This window comes from Urocitellus parryii, chromosome 3 (genome assembly GCF_045843805.1).
Source record: "Urocitellus parryii isolate mUroPar1 chromosome 3, mUroPar1.hap1, whole genome shotgun sequence".
Taxonomy (NCBI): Eukaryota; Metazoa; Chordata; class Mammalia; order Rodentia; family Sciuridae; genus Urocitellus; species Urocitellus parryii.
Window position 1 is genome coordinate 18413068 of NC_135533.1, and position 15202 is coordinate 18428269.

At 46.3% G+C, this 15202-nt stretch overlaps 1 pseudogene; it reads right to left on the reverse strand.

The window, feature by feature from the left end:
* Positions 1-2385: 2385 nt before the first annotated feature.
* LOC113178311 (stimulated by retinoic acid gene 8 protein homolog) overlaps positions 2386-15202 on the reverse strand; it is a 45508-nt pseudogene continuing 32691 nt past the window's right edge.

Here is a 15202-nt window from a genome sequence, read left to right on the forward strand (position 1 = left end):
CTAGTTGTATGAGGTGGTCTGAAGGCCGACGGCACAGGCACCAGTGAAGACTCACTTCTTTTCCATGCACTCCCAGGAGGCTTGCTGAGTGGGTAGCTGACCTAAGAGCCGCCTGTCCTTTTTTTCCAAAGCAAGTTCAGACCACTTCTGAGCACAAAGGCCTGCTGAGGAGCTGCCTGGAAAGCCCCATGTGCCCGCCTCATTTTGTCATCTGTAAACTGAAGTGCAAGGCAAAGCTACACCCCTGCATATCCTCAGTAGGAGTCTCTGAAGGTCAGCTCATGCTTCACAGGATGGCACCTTAAGAGCTGGGCCCTGATGTCAGATAGGACAGAGCTGAGATCCTCAGACTTAACCTGCACGACAGCTCTCATGAGGAAATACAGCAGAAGCACTGGGAGGCCTTCTGTGGAGGGGAGTTGCTGTTATCAGGACTTATCAACCGTAGAGAGCCAGTGAAACCATTTCTCTGCACACCTAGTATGCTAGTCAGGGTGTGCCAGAGAAACAGAACCAATAGGATATACCACGGAAAGAGGAGGGAAAGTTATTTTAAGGAATGGGCCATGCTATGGTGGAGGTGTAAATGCCAAATCTGCAAGCTGGGCTGTCAGTAGGGAAGAGCCTCAGGTGATGCAGAGGTCTGCTAGCAGATTTCCCTCTTCTTCTGGGGAGGTTAGTCTTTTTCTATTAAGACCTTGTATTGGGTGAATTATGGAGGGTTATCAACTTTATTAAAAATCTACTGATCTAAATGTTAATCTCATCTTCAAGAAAATACCTGCACAGACTCAAAAATCTTAACACCAAAAAAGAAAAAGTTACCCAATCAATAAATGGGCCAAGGAACTGAACAGACACTTCTCAGAAGATGATATACAATCAATCATCAAATATATGAAAAAATGTTCAACATCTCTGGCAATTAGAGAAATGCAAACCAAAGGTACTCTAAGATTTTATTTCACTCCAGTCAGAATGGCAGCTATTATGAAGACAAACTACAATAAGTGTTGGTGAGGATTCGGGGGAAAGGCACACTCATACACTGCTGGTGGGACTGCAAATTGGTGCAGTCATTATGGAAAGCAGTATGGAGATTCCTTGGAAAACTGGAAGTGGAACCACCATTTGACTCAGCTATCCCTCTCCTTGATTTATACCCAAGGGACTTAAAAACAGTATACTACAGGGACACAGCCACATCAATGTTTATAGCAGCACAATTCACAATAGCTATATTGTGGAGGCAACCTAGATGCCCTTCAGTAGATGAATGGATAAAGAAAATGTGGTATATGTACACAGTGGAATATTACTCAGCATTAGAAGAGAATAAAATCATGGCATTTGCAGATAAATGGATAGAGTTAGAGAATATAATGCTAAGTGAAGTAAGCCTGTCACAAAGAACTAAATGCCAAATGTTTTCTCTGATATAAGGAGGCTAATTCATAATTGGGATAGGGGGTGGAGTATGAGAGGAATAGACAGACTTTGGATAGGGCAAAAGGGAGGGATGGGAAGGGAGGGGGTATGGGAGTAGGAAAGATGGACATCATTACCCTAAGTACATGTATGAAGTCAACCAGAGACATGAAAAATTGTGCTCTATATGTGTCCTATGAATTGAAATGCATTCTTCTGTCATATATAACAAATTACAATAAATTAAAAAAAATAAAAAACAAAACAAAAATACCTTCACAGAAACATCTAAAATAATGGTTTACCTTATGTATGGGTACCATGGCCTAATCAGTTTGACACAAAATTCACTCTTATCCTAAGTATATAAGCCCAGGGATGTTCATATATCCTCTGCCCAGGACTTTCACTAGAAAGTGTTCAGAACTCTGGAATTTCACTACAGCACCCATTCAGGTATACATTCTTGAAAAAGCAGATGTATCTGGGTCTACCTGATGTTGTATAGTACAGGGTTGAGGTTGAGGTGGGCACTGTTACTGGGTTCCAAGATCATGCAAGATGAATAGGTGGGCTCCAGAATTCCAGAACCCATCAGAGCAATGCCCTGAGTCCAGGGCCTGGTGCTATGCCACTCCCAGGGACAGATCTTGCCTGTTTTCTTTGTGAAAGCCCCAAGGACTGTACCTGGTACAGTCTGTACCTGGTACCTCCTGAGTAGGGACAGAGTGGATTGCCCTGGAGAAGACCAGCCCCTTATACCAAACAACCCCGAAAGACTAACACAAGGCCTTGCTTATCTTGTACTTTATACTAATCAGAAACTAAAACCATCAGAACGCTTCTGGGACAGTGCCCTCCAAAGAGCCATGGAAGTCCAAGGCAGGTATAACTGGATCATTCAAACTCAGAAATTCCCGCTCTCCTTCAGTCCCCTCCCCTTCCAGTCCTTCTGTATTACAAATCTTCATCGTCAAAAGTCTCCAGGCACCTCAACAGTATCATCTCATCGTCATTGGGAAGGGCTGGTTCCTGCGAAACAGGTGGAAGAGGTTGAAATTTTGATCTAAGAGTTCCAGGCAGATAGGAAGGTCCCATCATTTTGGGTGTGCCCAACTCTCCCAGTCTCCAGGCTATCACCTTCAGCCCCCAGCCAGGGAAGAAGGTGGGTGGTCTTACTTCCATTTCACTCAACTCACACACCTCCAGAAAGGAAGCGGAACTGGCTACTCTCCTATCCTGGGGATTTCCAGGATCCCATAAGAGAAATGGGAAAGCTGTAAATCTTTATCCACAGGCCCATCAATAGAAGACATGGGTTACATATGATGTGATCAGTTTTTAAGAATCAGTGCTATATGTTTTTATCAAGTTTCTCATTCCCTTTACAATGACCCAGCCAACATTTTGGGCCTGCCCATTACTTCTTCCACTAAAAGTATGTTCCCAGGTGTTTTCTCTTCCTGTGTCTCTCCACCCAGCTGAGAAATGACCCTTGTCATTTATTGTCCCTACAGATCAGGGTTGCTCTCCAGGGGTCCTGGGCAGTATCCACAGTCAGCCACCTAATGAAAGTAGGATGGTCCCAAGGTGGACACCTAGATGCGGGGATGACATCTGCTAGTTTCCCTTCCACATGCTCTCCTGGTGGGGGAAGGGAAAAGAACATCAAGAGGATCAGAGAGGCTGGGATGGCTCAGTATTGCCTAGCACATCCCAGGCCCAGGCTCTAGCTCCAGTATTGAAAATGAGAGAGAAAGAGAGAGAATCAGAGAAGTTGGATCTGGTAATCTCCAGGGGAATATCATGTGCCCCTTGTTCAGAATGAAGACAACTGCCAAACTTGAGATGAGCTAGTCAGAGAGCACAGGGGGTCCCAAGGGGCCAAGTGTCCTGGGAGGGAACAAAACAACTAAATGTCACACACAGTGCCCAAATGTTGTTCAAAATGTCCTATTTCCTTAAGGAAATAATGGAGTCTGAGTCACTTTTAAGCTGCATATTTTTAAGCTGACAGCAGCAGGTTGTGAGAGATATTTGCTGTTACTGGTTGCTGAAATTCTCCCCAAAATACATGGCCCCCTTGGAAATTCATTTGAAACAGGGTCTTGGCAGATGTAATTAGTTAAGGATCTCAAGATGAAGCCATCCTGAATTTAGTGTGGGCTCTAGATCCAAGTGACTGGTTTCCATAAACGATGAGAGGGGCAGAGGGACAGAGAAGAAGGACCTGTGAAAACAGAGGCAGTGCCTGGGGGCATGGAGCCATACAGGGCAAGAATGCTGAGGGGTACCAGAAGCCACTGGGAGCCAGGCAGTGGCCAAGAAGGACCCTTTCCTGAAGCCTTTGGAGGCAGTATGACTCTGCCAGCACCTTGATCTCAAGCTTCTGGCCTCCAAAACATTGAAATAAGCCTGTTGTTTCAAGCCACAGGTTTAGGGTCACTTGTTAAAGCAGCCCTAGGAACCCAGTTCAGGTGCTAAAGATGCCTGATCCAGCCACCTCCCATAAAACTGATAGGGGTAGCAGTGAGTTGGAGGTGAAAGTGAAGGAGAATGAAATTTCCCTTTTTGCACCAGAGTCTACCAAAATAAGGCCTCCTGCCTAGAACCCCTTGGACAGCTTGCTCAAAACCCAAATCCCAGCACCCCATTCTCATAACACTGAATGAGAACCTTGAGAATAAGCTCCTAAGGTGAGTCTAGGGAACACTGAAGTTCAAGAGCCTGTGCTTTTTGGGGACACTCTGACCTCTGCTCCTGGCTTTTCTGCCACATGTGAAGAAAGGAGGTCAGGAAGGCAAAGACTGTCCCCTTTATTTGTCCCCAAATCCGTGATGAAGTGGACTAATTTAACTGTGTTGGACAGAAAGCTGGGACAGTTGCTATGAGACAGTTACCCAAGCAATTGGTGGGAAGTGGAGACAACTACAGGAATGGGCTCTGGACTCCAAGTGGGGATTGGAAGTGGTGCCAGCATGGGGAAATGAATGAATGGGAAAGGGGCAAATTACACTTAGCCTATGGAAAAGGTGGCCTAATTATTTTTAGGCAAACGTGAGCCATTGTTAAGCTTTCCCTTTTAAATAAACAGTTGTATTTTTGCCAAATTAGCAGAGAAAAATCGATAGCTACGAATCTCAAAGGGCCTGTCTCCTGGTAGGTCAGACAGCCCTTCCCCTTGTGACAGCCTCATGAATGGACACCCTAACCAAGCCCCCCATGATTTATTGCTGAGAGCCATAGCCAAGTAGAAATGAGGCATGGCATTTTTGGTTGAAAGGTGACCCCAGCAAGCCATTGAGATGATAATGATTAAGTTAATATGTGCATTCAATTGGAGATTAGACCCCTGCTGTCTGCCTAGGCCTCCTACTTTGGAGCTCTCACGGGACTCCCGGAGAGTTCCCATTGGTTGGGGATGTGCGGTAGGAGGGAATTCTGGAGGAGGGATTTCCTGTTGGTGTAGTGTGTCCCATGAGAACGCCATGTGTGTGGTTCGCAGTAGAATTCCCAGGGAGCGTGTGGAGTGTGCTGTTGGAATTCAGAGATAAAGTTTGTTCCTGCTTCAGTGGCTCGTGATTTGTGCTCAGCCAGACTGTGGCATTTGGTGGCCCGTATGGGGAACGCCTGAAGCTTGGAGGTAAGTGAAATTGCTCGCCCTTGCGGGACGGCTAGAGAATGGATGACCATTTCAAAAAACAATGTGTTCTTGTTTTGATTTATTTTGTTTTTGTTTCAAATTGCCTATCCCTAGAACTTTCTCAGGCAAACTGGGAAAAATGGATGGCTCAAGGTTTGAAGTTGTTCGGCCCTGAGGAAGAGAAAATTGATACAAAGATTTTTTGTTCCGTTTTTGTTTCATTCTGTTTCAGTTTTGTTTTGTGTTATCTTATTGGGTTGCGTTATCTTTAAAGTAGATTAGAAATCAGTAAAAAACAAACCAAAAGAGTGTTAAGTAAATTGTTAGAGGTTCAGAAAGACATTTTAGATCAAGCAAAATAGAAGGTCTCTATAGCTAGTTAGACAGAGGAAGAAAATTTAAAGGAAAAGGGGCTATTAGGGAAAAAGCTACAACAAGAGGCTGCTACTAACACCGTTCTATCACCAGAGGGCATAATTCAACCAACAGCTCCAGAGACAGCTGAGTGGCCCTCAACCCTGTAGTTGATAGATGGGATCCTGAGACAGGACCTTAAAGATTAGCATGCCCTGTACTTGAGCAGGCAGGAGGGCAGCAAATTCACCGTGCTCTAGATTTCAACACAGTGAAGCAGTTAAAGGAGGCCATAACAACCTATGGTCCCCAAGCACCCTTCACTGTAAGCATGGTCAAATCCATTACCAACTTGGACGTGACACCAGCAGATTGGGCTAGACTGTGAAAATCTGTGCTAAATGGAGGACAATATTTGTTATGGAAGGTTGCCAATGAGGAATTTTGCATGGAGACCGCTAGGCGAAATGCAGCAACCTGTTACCCTCAAAGAAATCTAGATATGTTGTTAGGAAAAGGACCTTCTGAGGGTCAATGGCAACAAATTGAATATGATCCTGCTATATATGCACAAATTGCTGCAGATGCAGTTAGGGCATGGAAGACTTTACAAGGACATAGAGATTTACAAGGTCAACTATTTAAGGTAATACAGAGAGCTAATGAATCTTATGCTGAATTTGTAGATAGGCTTATTCAAAGAGCTGTCAGAGTTTTTGGGGATACAGAACAAGCAATGCCATTAATAAAACAACTGGCTTATGACCAAGCAAATTGTTGCTGCAGAGAGGTAATTAGACCATGGAAACATGAAGATTTAAGCACATATATTAAATTATGTAGAGATATTAATGAACAAGGGCAAGTCTTGGCAGCTACAGTACAACATGCTTTAGATGCCAGGCCCAAAACATGCTACAATTGTGGACAAACAAGACATTTTAAAAGGAATTGCCCCATAGGAGGAGGGTTTAAAAAAAATAGGTATCAAAGGAATAGAATACTGGCTATTTGCCCATGATGCTGTAGAGGGAGACATTGGGCTAATGAATGCAGTTCTCAAATCACCATAGAGTGTATTCTGTTATCAAAAAACGGAAAATGACCACGTGTTTACCCACGATATCATGGAGAAAGGCATCAGGCTCCATTGCCAAAAAACGTACTGGGGGGCCCAATGCTCCAGGGCCCACAAGCACAAATATACGGGGCAAATGAGGAACCCAGCAACCCCATCAGGGTAGTGCCCAGGACACATTGTCCATTAAATCCCTCACTAGACAAACCAGAGGGAGCACAGGATTGGACATCTGCGCCTCCACCAGAGCAGTACTGACTCCAGAGATGGGAGTTCAAATCATTCTCACAGGAGTAAAAGGACCTCTTCCCAAAGGAACAGTAGGCTTATTATTGGGACACAGTTCTTCTACACTAAAAGGACTTATGATAAGTCCTGGGGTAATTGATCCGGATTATGTAGGTGAAATAAAAATTATAGCTAGTACTCCAGGAGTTAGAATAGCACAGTTATTAATAATACCCAGCCTGTATGATAAATTTTCCAGTAGTACTATAGAAAGAGGTTCCAGGAGATTAGGCTCCACAGGTGTAGATTGGGCTATGATGTCTTTAAATTTAGATTCTCACCCAATGCTAAAACGAAATATTCAAGGACATGAATTTAATGGGCTACTGGACACAGGTGCAGACCTTAGCATCACATCTCGTCAAGAATGGCCAAAACATTGGCCATTACAACAAGCCACTCAAATGCTTCGAGGCCTAGGAGTGGCAACTAATCCCCATAGAAGTGGAATGGTATTAGAAAGGAAGGATCCTGAAGGATGTGAAGGAACTATATAGCCATATGTATTGGATAATCTTCTGATAAATTTATGGGGACGAGGTGTCCTAGATCAATTAGGTTTGACATTAACAAATTACATCAATCCTAATGCGCCCACTACTAGGGCTAGACAAGGTTTTAGGAAAGAAAAAAGATTAGGAGAACAAGAACAAGGTATAGCAGCACCAATTCAAATAGATGAAGGAATAAATAGACATGGATTGGGTTTTCAGAAGGGGCCACTGAGACAATCAAAATTACTTGGAAATCAGAAAGACCAGTATGGGTTCCTCAGTGGCCCCTGACTAAAGAAAAGATACAAATAGCCCATGACCTGGTCAAACAAAAATTAGCGGAGGTACATATACAACCTTTTGTATCTCCCCGTACGGGCCATCAATGCGCAGTCTGGCTGGGCACAAATCACGAGATACTGAAGCAGGAACAAACTTTATTTCTGAACTCCAACAGCACATTCCACACACGCTCCCTGGGAATTCTCCTGCGAACCACGCACGTGGCGTTCTCTTGGGACACACTACACCAACAGGAAATCCCTCCTCCGGAATTCCCTCCTTCCGCACTTCCCCAACCAATGGGAGCTCTCCGGGAGTCCCGTGAGAGCTCCAAAGTAGCAGGCTGAGACAGACAGCAGGGGTCTAATCTCCAATTGAATGCACATCTTAACATAATTACATAATCTCAATGGCTTGCTGGGGTCACCTTTCAACCAAAAATGCCATGCCTCATTCCTACTTGGCTATGGCTCTCAGCAATTTATGTCACCATAAGCTGCAGAGAAAATTTTTTAGGAGTAGAAATTATCCCTTGAACACTGTGAGATTTCAGAGGATGAAATGGTTTAGCCTTTTGTAAAGATGTTGCATAACATGTAAAAAGGCCTGCTAAGAGCTGCCCTGGGATCTGTTCCCTGCTTCCAGGGGTTGGTCACCAGTACAGATCTGCCCAGAGGACACTCTGCTGCTCTTTTCTCAGTTTCCCTGATGTCTTCCATTTCATAGGAGGCTTTAGGCTGAAGTTGACCATCCATGGAATAGGCTGGAGACATTGAAAGAATGTCTGCCGATTGCCTTCTTGGGGTAACCAGGGTGAAGGTGGGCCAGGCCCCCTCAAGAGCTCTTTTTGCGAACCTAACAAGGATGGGTAAGTATCTAGCTGTCCTACCTGTTTTAACTGAGTGTTAATGCAGAAAAGGCCTTTAAAAAAGTCAATGATCTGCATATAGAGCTGAAACTTCCCCTCTGGGTTTTCTGGGTTGCCGATGGCAAACAATGAACTGTCAACAGAAAGAAAGAAGAAACAGCAGATGTTTAGAATCCTGATTTTTCACCTCTGCTTGACTACCCTTCCCCCTGCCAAGCATTTGGATTGTGGTGTAAATGCAACACTTTCATACACCCAGTCGAATTCTTGGACAGCCCACAGCTTTTCTTGAAAGGTTTGTATTAATTTTGTTAAGTTTCATGTCTGAAATCCTCCAGAAAAACAAGACTCTGATAGGACTGGATCTTGCGCCCTAATTTAATGTTTTGAGCTGTGGCCTTTAGAATGAAGGAGCAAGGTTTCTTTTACCTCTGAGTCAACCTGCTGGAGCAAAGCCCAGGGTTTGGGTCCCACCTGTGGTTGCTAAGGCACATTTTGAGTTCAGTCCCAGGAAATACCCCCTCTCAGTGTGTCTAGCCTGGAGCTCAGGCCCTGCAGAAAGGAGGCTGGTCTTCCAGCTCTCCTTTCTTCCAAGGGGAGCAGCCCGGTGCAACTGGAGCCTTGAGGTACATGGCTGTGCGTCCTGTAAGCCAGATGATATTTTCCCTTCACTCTTCCTCCTGGGATGAGGACCCACAGCCAGGCTAGGAACCCCACTGGCAGTAATCCCTGCCTTTTCTAGAGAAAGCAGGGAAAGCCTTTTTAATGGGTTGGTTTTTGTTCCATTAGAATGTCAGATACTGCTTGGCAAGTGTGCTTTGGCGGCTTTTCGACCAAGTTGTCTTTGCAGCCTGAGCCCAGTGCGGAAATAGGAATGTCAGCTTCCGGCCAGCTGCAGCAGTATGACACTCGGCACACAGCAGAGGAGAGCTCATGTCACCACATGAAGTGGCTTTGGAGAGGGAAGAGTCTCCTCCATCAATCCCTGTCTCCTCGGATCTGAATGGGCCTGCAGGGGCAGGTGGGGTGGTGGAACCATACCTCAGATCTGGACTGGGGTTCTACTTGAAGCTGTCCTGGACCCTTGCACAGCTCTCGTGCCTGACCAAAGGCCTGAGCGGGAGGCCAGGTTTCCACTGAGAGGACAATGAAGACACTCATTCGGATCCCCAGGTGTAGATGGCCCTCATTCCCAAGGTAGAAAAGCTCAAGGTCCAAGATTCTTTTGAGCCTTGGCACTAGCTCTGTCCCTGCAGGCCATAGGCCCAGCCTTACACGCAGCAGCCAGGGAATTTCAGTGCCAGACTGACTTCCTCTGAGAAAATTCCCTTGCTACAGACTGAGTCCAAGTCCTCCTTGTTTTAAATATTCCCAGACCCCGTTTTATGTCCTCTTGCTCCTTGGGTGAGCCACACCCTTCTCTGCTTCTTCCATAGCTGTTCTCATCAGCACTGTGAAACGCAGCTCAGAGAAGCCCCTAAGGTCAGGGCACAGGGCTGCCTCCATGTTGGCCCAGGTCCTCTGTGCCCCAGACCCCCTGCCCACTCTCTTTCCCATGGGCTGCCTGACCCTGGGTGCTATGGACTGAAGGTCTGTGTCTCACGCCCAATTCATATGCTGAAACCTAACCCCCAAGGCAATGGTATTAGGAAGTGGGACCCTTGGCAGGTGATTAGGACCTTTATAGGAGAGGCCTGGGAGACATCCTGGGCATTGAGCCCAGGAGAGCTTTACCACTGATAACACTGAGCTACATATCCCCATCCCGGCCCTTTTTATTTTTTATTTCACTAATTTGCTTAAGGCCTCCCTGATTTGCTGAGGCTGGCCTTAAACTTGCAATCCTCAGTGCCTCAGCCTCCAAAGTCACTGAGATTACCAGCATGCATCACCTTGCCCACCAAGATACGGTGACATTGAGAAGATGCCTCCTACGAGAAATGGCCTTCACTAGACTGAATCTGCTAGCATCTTGACTTTGGACTTCCGGCTCCCTATAACTGTGAGCAATAAATGCTGTTGTTTATAAACCAGCTGGTTTTTGGTATTTTGTATAACAATGATCTTTTAGCAAGGCGAGATCAGCCTGAAGCGGGACTAAGACATACTGGGAAACCCACCAAAGGAAACAGGTGCATTTACACAACCTGGGGCTGATAACCTGGTGTGTTCTAGCCCTGGGCCAGGACAGAAGATTCTCTCCTCTGAGGATGCCCCAGACAATGTCATCCCCAAAGCAACAGGACAAACCTAGGATCAGTCCACTTCAATCACAAGGAAAAAGTGGGTCCCTGAGAACTTGCACCCATCTGGGAGCTGCAGGGGAAAGGCAGGGAACACCCAGCAGAGGTGCACGTGCACAGACATACACACATGCGTGCACACTCATTCATATAACACACACACACACACACCCACATGCTCCACAATCTCATACTCACTCACACAGTTGCCCACCGACTCACACTTGCTCATGCTGTCTCACACCATCTTCTCACCTAGGGCTGGAGGTACTGGGAGCCTCACTTTTGTCCAGGAAGCTTGCCACATCAAAGGCATCTTCAAAAGGATCTGAAAGAAAACACAGAATTCCTTAAGTCAGAAATAACTTCGCAGCTTGACATTGGCGAGGCTGTTGGGCGGAGAGTAGAAAGGCTTTCTTTGTATACTCATCCCCAAAATGCACAAGTGTCAAAGCTGGGGTCCAAACTCAGGGTCTCTGCTTCATAATCTTCCCCAGAGCTGAACATTAAGCTCTTGACTGCCGAGGACAAACTGCCAGCCCTGGAGATGGCTGAGAGAGAGGAAGTACTGGGATTGTCTCATCTTTCTAAGGAAGAGAGTGGCTCAGGCACGGGAGGTGACAGCAGAGCTGATCCTGTTTACAGGCTGGAAAGTCTCATCTGAACCTCCCAAGGTGGAGATTCTGTTTAAGCCATGATGCATAATCCAGCACTTTCACATCAGGGCAGCTGAAGGCAGGGTTCGCCTTCAGGAGGGACAGCTCCAGCCTTGCCAGCACTAGCTGTGACCTCCGGCAAGTTACTTCATCTCCCCATCAGTCCTCAAGAAAACAGGAGTCACAGCTGCTATGGTTTGAATGCTGCGGTTCCCTCCAAAACTCTCGTAGAAATTTAAACTGCCAAATTAATGCCACTGGGAGGGGAGGCCTTGAAGAGGAGGTGAGGAAGTGAAGACTCTGACCTTGTAAGTGGATTTAATGCCTTTACAAAAGGGCTTTCTGGAATGGGCTCTCTCTCTCTCTCCCTCTCTGTCTCTCCCCACCTCCCTTATCCAGTATGTGTGGTGCAGTAGGCTGGTCCTTGCTAGATGTCGGCACACTGATACTAGATTGCTGGCCTCCAGAACTATAAGCCAACAAATTTCTGGTCATTATATATTACCCAGTCTAAACGGATTCTGCTACAGTAGCGCAAAATAGACTGAGCTAACAATGTGGCCTACTCAGGTTTGTTGCAAGAATTCAGATCATACACGGGACACATAATAATGGCTCAATTTGTTGGCTGTATTGAATATTATCTGCTTTATAAACAAAACAGTGTTGTTGAAATTATAGAAAATATAAACAGATATGGAAAATAAGAATCACTAAGAATCCATCAGAGATACTTGTTGTTGCTATATCAATCCACTTCTCTTCAGTTATTTCCCCAGGCATATTATATAATGATAATGAGAAGGACTGCTTGTAGCAATATAAGAATAACGACAATATGCTTCCAAATTTAGAATTTGGTTATTTAGAGAGTTTTTGGTCCTTTAATCTGTAAATATTCTGTAAAAACATGATTTACACTTAAGATTGATGAATGTAGCAAATAGAAATGCAAGACGCCTAGTTAAATTTGATTTTCAGATAAAGAAGTATTTTTTTTTTGTCATAAGAATGTCCCCCCAAATTGCACAGGATATTTATTGAAAACAAATATTTTAAAATTTAGCTGGACATGTTTCATTTTCTTTGGCACCTTATTTACTCTGGTGATCACCCTGTGGGGAGCAGGGGGTGTCCTCTGGCCCTCTGTGGGCAGGTACCTGCAGGTCCTGCCAGAGTCCCTCCTCACTCCTGCCCGGGACACTGCTCTTGCCCAGCTCTTCATGTCTTCACTCAATTCACTTCCCTGTAACTGAATCCCTTGGAATTCTGGTTATGTGGGTGGTCTCTTCCAGTTGTCTGAATATTTTCTGGTGTCCTACTTATATTTCTTTTGTTACTTCAAAGAAGCTCTGAAGAGGCCATAGAAAGGCCTGTGCTCTCTCCTCCCCACAGGTCTGAGACAGGGACCCAAGCCCTAAATTCCTCTCCATAACCAATCAGCCCACAGAGTTGCAGGCCACACGTTGTCTCCATATATGCAAAGCCCCCTCATGATCCAACCTGGAAAGGACTCAGATCAGGCTACATTTCGAGTTCCCACCACACTTAGGGACCACATGTCTCAGACCTGAAGCAGAATGTTCTAGGGCCTCCTGGATGCAGAGAACCCTGAGAACAGGGGCTGGCAGCAACCCAATTGTTAAACCTTTCCAGAAGGACCAGGAGCTGCAGTAAAGCTGAAGTAGCAGAGCACAGAGCTGACCTAGAAGCCACAGGAGCATCTGTGGTTGGCCCTGTCTTGAGCATGAGTGTGCTCTGTTCCACTCACCTTCTTACCTGCCTGGCTTGACCAAACCCTGGGCAGGAAGCTCCTATTCTTGGGCATGGCTGGGGGAATCTGCTGCCTGTTTCCCTCAGCACCAATAAAGCACCTGCCTTCTCTGAGAAAGGCCAGGCAAATCATTCCCATGATTTGGGACATTAGAGTCTGGTTTCTGTTTGGAGCTGTTCTTCCTTGAGGAAATGTTCATGTTGGCAAATGCACAGGTGCTTGTATACACCACACACATACACACACACACACACACACACACACACGCACACACACACACACACATAAACGTTCAGTTACTCAGGATGTTGATATATTCTGTGTGTGTGTGTGTGTGTGTGTATGCAAGACTCAAGGGCTAGGTACCTTAGGGTTACAAAGACATCTACCCTGGCTCCCCTCTCCTGTGTGCCTCAGGTATGAAATCTTGGGCTGCTGGTTGCCTTGGTTCTCCTTAAACCATTATAGAGGACTCACATCCTCTCATGGTGGACCCAACATTAGGGGAAAAACAGATGGGAAGCTGGCGTATTTGAGATTGGGGGTGGTCTAAGGCAGTAGCCACGGACACTTGCACATGTGCTATATTATTATGCCAATAATGCCTGGTGCATCAATCACCTGGAGTGCTTGTTTAAAATGTGGATCCCAGAACCCTACCCTCAGGAATTCTGATTCAGTGGATCTGGGGTGGGAGCCAGGAACCTGCCTGCTTACTGTGCTCCATGGGTGATTCAGGAAGATAATGAAAGGCTGACTATCCACACATAGGCCAAGGACAGAGAGATTTGAGCAAATGAAAGGAATACAATCCCTGAAGTAGGAGGTGCATGTTTGGACAAATCACACCTCCAAGTAGGACTGCCAAATGGAGGGTAGGACTAGGTGACAGCTCTGTTGTTCTCTAGACTTGGACATGACTGTGGAAGTTTCCAGAAGGATTGGGGTATTACATGGCTCTAACTGTAGGGTCAGAAGCACATAGAAATTCTCTGATTCTAAGACTCCCCAGAGGGAGAGACAGGAGACGAGTATGGGGGTCTCCTCAAAGGGACCACCCACCGAGGGGCATTTGGATAGTCAACGCAAGGGGGAAGGGGGTCATAGCCATGGATGTTAAATGTCCTACAAAGCACTGGACAGGTGCAGGGAGCAAAGAACTTCCTGTCCCTGGGCTAACAGATTGAGGGCAGCCTGGGCCCATGTGGGAGCAGCAGGCTTTTGAAGAGCTCCTAACTCTGGAGGAGCTGCTGTTGGCCTGCTTTTATCTCAGCACAGGATGACGGCTAACACCACCTGGTGCCCGCTCTGTGGACTGTGGCACCCTAACTACTGGAAAGCCGAGAAAGGCATTTAGAGTGGAAGCCGTGGCTGCCCCTTTTCACCCAGTGGTTGCAGTGTTCTCTGGGAACTGGTCACCTCTCTGGGTCTGTGCCTGATGGGTGCTTGTGTCATCCTTTATCATCGGCTCAGTAAGCTGGACAATTTGGACCAATGAGAGGGGAGGAGAGGTATGGTAGAAGGTTCTGGAAAAGTTCCTCCTTAACTAAGAGCTTTCACAGGGATTCTTTCTCTACCTGGTGTACAGGAGGAAGAATGACCACTGGGGGTGAGAGAAGTGGAGAGGGGAGGGAAGGATGAGAAGCCAGAGAGTGTTGAAAACCACGGCTGGAGGGGCCCCAGCAAACTTCCAGCTGCCAGCAACCAGCTGCCAGCAGATGATTGGCTCACAGCAGCCCCAGCAAACTTCTAGCTGCCAACTGATTGGCTCCTCTGCGGTGATGCTCATTGGGCTGTTTCCCCACCCTTTCAGACCATGGGGCTGCTCACTGGGGGACATTTTTTTTGCTCTGCCCTTGCAACCCTGCGGATCGGCCTCAAGAGTTGGAGGAGTGGGGGAGGTTGAGAGGCTTGTGGGAAGCCTGTGGTGGCAGTTGGACTCTGAGGGAATTCTTGAAGAGCTGTTGTGCAGTGTGTGTGTTCTAAAAATAAAGTTCATTTCTTTTGACAAGAGGCTCCTGAATTGTGCCAGCTAGACTGCGGCATTTGGTGGCCTGTACAGGGAATGACTGAGGGTAAGTGATAAGGTAAACT